We start from the raw sequence: 5,386 nt of genomic DNA, 5'->3' as shown, positions 1-5,386 counted from the left end.
GGGGGGGGTGTCTAGAACTTCACTTAGGTACATGCTGAGTAAAAGTCTACATTTTTACTTAAAAATTACATAAATGGCTAAGTTACAGTTATTACACAAAACTTACCAGAGGAATGATATAAGAACATTACTTTTAGATAATAATTCAAAACTGTCTGATTACCTGAAGTGATTCAAATTATAAGAATTGTTATTTGCTAATAACACCTGGTTGGTAGCATTGTTATTGGTAGTGCTGGGTGTAAAATTTACCTTAATGCAATAAATTCTGATTTTCATGCCAGAAAAGTTCCCCATGTTTTGAAGGGGATGGTTTTATCACCATTGAGTTAGGAGGTAAAAATCTCTAAGAGGTCAAATAAAAACTCACCATATTGAAATTCCAGCTTTGATTTCTAGCAAATTAACCCCTTTCAAGCTCAATTGTAAATAAAGCAGGAAACAAGTCTGCAATGTAGATAATGAGGGTTTATGTCCGGGTTAAATGGTGACAGACTGTCAATAACATGATCACTGATAAATGGACAGACAAAGAAACTGAAGCTACCAGAACTTCAAGGGGAAAAAAGTTACAGGCCTGACAACAAAGTCTGGTTGACACATGGTCTTTGACAGTGAGTGCTTATCACCAACGGAGGCAAAAAGAAACAGTGACAGTTTGTAAGAGTCTCATGAGATTCGAGGCTTATTCCAGATGATAAAACCAATATTGAACAATTGCTTGACGTAAACCCACTTTTCCTCAGCACCATGCCACAGCTGCTCAGTATGACACCTCCCACCTCATCAAGGGATTGGCCTCACCTGTTTTTTGAGTCGATCCAGGTCCGACATGGCTGGTGGCTTTCAGTCGTCCTCCATAATGAATAACTTTAAATGTTGCTGTGTGTCCTTCACTGTTACAGCCTGAAGGAGCCGGGCATAACCAGTATCACTGTAGCTATGACCTACCCAGCATTTTACAAGCATGGGGGGTACTGTGGTATTGAAAAACAAAAAAACATTGGCTATCTCACCAGTAAACCCGTTCCGCCCTGCAGGAGCATGTCCACGCCCTGTGCTGTGGCGATGCGTGCCAAAGCTACAGCACTGAAACACACTGGGCCGAGCTCCACTACAGCTCCAGATGTTACCTCGACATTACCTCACTGTGAAACAGTAAATGTGAAGGTGGGGATGTGACAGAGAGGAAGAGGGGAAAATGGAAACTGTGATTTTTATAGTAAGGAATTCATACACTAATGTACAGTAAACATGAGGCTGGATTATTGAGTCCATGGACAATCAGCACATGACGACGGGGCCGACGCAGTTTTGGTTGTTTTCTTATTCTGTACATTTCAAGTTCCTTCATTTAGTTTCAAATTACAAATAATGTCACGTTCCATCCAATATGTGTCATGTTTTCTATTTGTTGTGTTAGTGTACATCTTATCTTTCTTTTCTGTATCCCATTATCTGCTGCCTCAGTTCAGCCCCAGCACTCATTAAAGTTTCATCTCATTTAATCGGCTGATCTAAATAAGATAAAGTCACACCAAAAGGAAAGTATAGTAAAAGAACATTGAAGCCCTTTTGGATTTATAGCACATTTACTCTTCACTAAAGATATTTTACAAGCCCCAAATTGCTTTACAATGCATGCTGTATAATACATGAACACTTTTTACCGTACAACATTCATTTTTTCAAAAAGGTGGTGGGTGTTGTCTGGGCTCAGGGATCCGGAGTCTAAAATCCGTGTCTAAAAGAGCCAGTTGAGGTGGTTTGAGTGATCAGGAAGCCTCCTGGGCACCTTGCTTTGGAGGTTTCCCAGGAATGTGACGCCCAACTGGTAGGAGACCCCGGGGTAGACCCAAAACACGGTGGAGAGATTATATATGTTATCTGGCCTGGGAGCGAAGGTTGCTGGGGAGAGGGATGTCTGGAGTATTCTGCTAAGCCTGCTCCGACCGCAACCCGGCCCCGGATAAGCTAAATAAAATGGATGGAATCATGGACGTAATACATTTTTCAAAAATGTGAAAAAAGTGAGACCATGGTCCAAGGATCAAGGATTTGAAGAGTCATTAACTCTCTACAGTGGCCTGTACTACGAAGCGAGTTCAACCATAGGGTATATTTTGGCTATCTAGCTCAACACGGCTCAAGAAGCTGACATACATAAGTGAATATATGATGTGAATTTGTGATACGAGCATATAATCAGCTTTTTATTTGCTAGCATTGCAGCTGAAAGAATTAGGCTCAAACGTTGTCATACATACCATAATAATCCATCTGCAACACATTCATGTAACAGAATACACACATGTTAATAGTCAGATCTATCGTGCTGCAGATGGACAGTGATATCATAAATCTGGTCATTTACACGTTCACACAGTCAGCGATTTATTGCCAGCTTTCTGTATTTAGCAGTTATTTCGCTGTGTTGCTTTTAGTCTGGATTATAAATTGAACTTCCTCATATTTGTGTAATATTATCTAACAATCCATGAACCAAGCTTTGACTGGTCACTAGCAGGGAAAACTGGAAATGTACTGTAGAAAGCATATTTTTAATTTGCCTTAAAATAACACTGGAAAATATGAAGTTGTTGATTTGCATTTGTGATAAACAATTTTCATCCAACGGTCTTGGATCGTTGTGATGGATAACAGACATGTGATGCAGAGAAGAACTGTTGCTTGAGTTTACATCAGTGGGAACAGTCTATGTAGTGGAGAGCGTTGCAATTATGCAATTTCGAACGCAACCATATACTTTTTGGGGTCAAAGTTCCAATGATAACAAACTAAATTTTAAATCTAAACTAAACCGCAGTGATTTATTTCTCTGCCTGTTTGTTTACAGCACTCAGGATGCCCAACAAGTGTGTTTCTGTCAACGTGTTCTTAAACAGGTGGTTCAGCTTCACCATATTTAGACATTTGCAGCTGATTCATTAGCTGTAGTTGCTAGTGATTAACTTCCTCTGTGTGTGTGTGTGTGTGTGTGTAGTAGTGGAGCTAAAAGTGAGTTAATATTCTATCCAGAGTAGAGAGATGACTGCAAGTAATTAAGGTCCTCCACGGGGTGTACCTGGTGATAACTGTAACAGATAGATTTGACGACGGTCCTGGCCCGACTCAGACTTCACATACACAGCAGGAAAGCATTAAAAGTATGTAAACACGGTGCAAAACAAGCCGACACACTCGAATAGCTCGTACACACGACACACTCTATTAAAGTTCTTTGTTTACCAACTGCACAGAGGTATGTCCGACTTTATGAAAAACAAATTCCAACAGGGCACCTAAAACTAGGTCGTCTTTCAGGAGACGGAGAGAGTCTGTACGCTGGTTGTGCGTCCTCCTCCTCAAGTGTTACAACAGGCCAGACTCTTTTCTTAAGCAAGTCAATAATCTGACACGAGACCAGCAAAAAACAAAGAGTACGTTTCTCAGAAAGGCTAAACTCTATAGCAACCCAAGGATCGGCAATGGTCATTAAAGATATTCTAATCAATATATCATATTAACAATGGTTGAAATGTCCATGCATGATTAAAAAAATATTGTTTCGTAGTAATTAACCCACAGAAAACTATCACCTAACTCAGTTCCCATCATCTCTATGGAGCATTTTAATGTCTTTCAGCTTTTTTTGCTTTTTTGCGACTTCACTGTTTTGGTTGACTCTCACCGCTCTCATCGAAGCCCCTGCCCAGCACCAAAAGCAGCTGGCAGCATAGTGGCGCATCTAGCAGCTAAAGAGGCACAAGAGTCCCTCAGGAGCTGGTGGAGGTCAAAACAGAGCAAAACATTTGAGTGAACATTGGTCAGGCTGGATGTATGAATATGCGGCTGTCTGCTACCTTGTTCACCATTCGATTCTCTGTTGTGTTTACAGCTTTTGTGTTTCCCCACCATTGGATGGACGAGGAAAGGAAAGACAGCTTTGCTTTTCTTTGCTTTTGTTAACGTTGTGGATTTTTTTTGTGTTTGTCAAATGTTGGCGCCTTAAGCAAACACGGTAGTGGTAACAGTTAATGGTTAACAGTTCAATGTCACAATGTAGCTCAAAAGTATGTAACAAAAGAGGAAGACCACACATGAGTCTATAAATAATGAAAACACGTTTTATCAAGTAAATTAAGCAAACAATACAACAGGGTGTGTTTGTCAGCAGGTCAGTATGACGGTGCGAGGGAGTGCTGAGGATTGTGTGTGAAAACACAAGGTACATAGCCGAGGGGAGACAGTAAGAGGATCATGCAGGTCTGATTTATAGCCTCCCTAGCTCAGTATGCTCAGGTGTGCTGCACCTCTGACGAAGGTCTCAGCTCCACCCACCAACTGACAAAACACAGCCAACAACCAGGGACAAGATAGGGCCGACCCTGAAGCCATCACACTGACCGAAATAGAAACAGAATGGTGTATTTTGTGTGTTTTCTGATCATTTGGATGGGCCATTGACCAAAACAAAAGGGTTAGGGCTGTCACAATATCAGACTTTCACTACACAATTATCGTGGCCATCATGATAACAATATTATCGAAACATCAAAAGAAAATTTGAAAAAAACGAATAATCATAATGCCCCATTATTGTTTATTGTGCACGATGCCTCTTTTTTAGAGGTGGAGAGTCTGTAACCATAACTTTAAAAAAGCATGATTTAAGAGGTGTAGATCTTTTACATTATATTATCATGTGTATTATTTACGAGATATCAATATATCATATTTAAACATCACGACGGCTGCATGAGTGGTTGGAGAAATATAGACATCTGTGAGACTGGATCCTTGATGGAATCTGTTGACGTTTCAGAGCCACCTTTTAACCCAGATTTAGAAACAACTATTTGTACGGTTTTGTGTTCTTCGTTTGAACGCAGCGTGTGATTGGCATCAGCAGCTACAACCCGTAAAGTTTTAGGAGTGGTCGAATGTGTTGTACGTGACGGAGTCAGCAGTTCAGCGCGCCGAGATGTTTCCAATACGTTCATAAGTATGGCTATAATGCATGCGCCTTTCTTAAGGATAAATGCGGTAGTGGTGGCATTTTATGCAGAGGAATGCATTATGGGTATTGAATGAAGTAGAAAAAAGGTATCAAATGAAGTACTCTATTAAATCACTTTAAGGATCGTGGTATTGGTACTGGTATCATGATATTTTTAAACGATAAACAGCCTTACTGTTTTATCTCCGGCAGGAGGATAATGCGATGAGTACCGTGTGTTCATGTGTGTCTGTGAGTGAGTGTGCACCTCTGTGTCTGTCCATGGCTAATCTCGCATTCTGCTGCAGCAAACCGCATAATATTTTGGATGGCCAGTCATGGCTGCATGCTCAAAGGACCTCTCTTGGTTGCAATGACTGGCACTTT

This window comes from Anarrhichthys ocellatus, unplaced genomic scaffold (assembly GCF_004355925.1).
Source record: "Anarrhichthys ocellatus isolate YVR2014 unplaced genomic scaffold, GSC_Weel_1.0 scaffold6, whole genome shotgun sequence".
Taxonomy (NCBI): domain Eukaryota; kingdom Metazoa; phylum Chordata; class Actinopteri; order Perciformes; family Anarhichadidae; genus Anarrhichthys; species Anarrhichthys ocellatus.
This window is presented reverse-complemented; position numbering follows the sequence as displayed.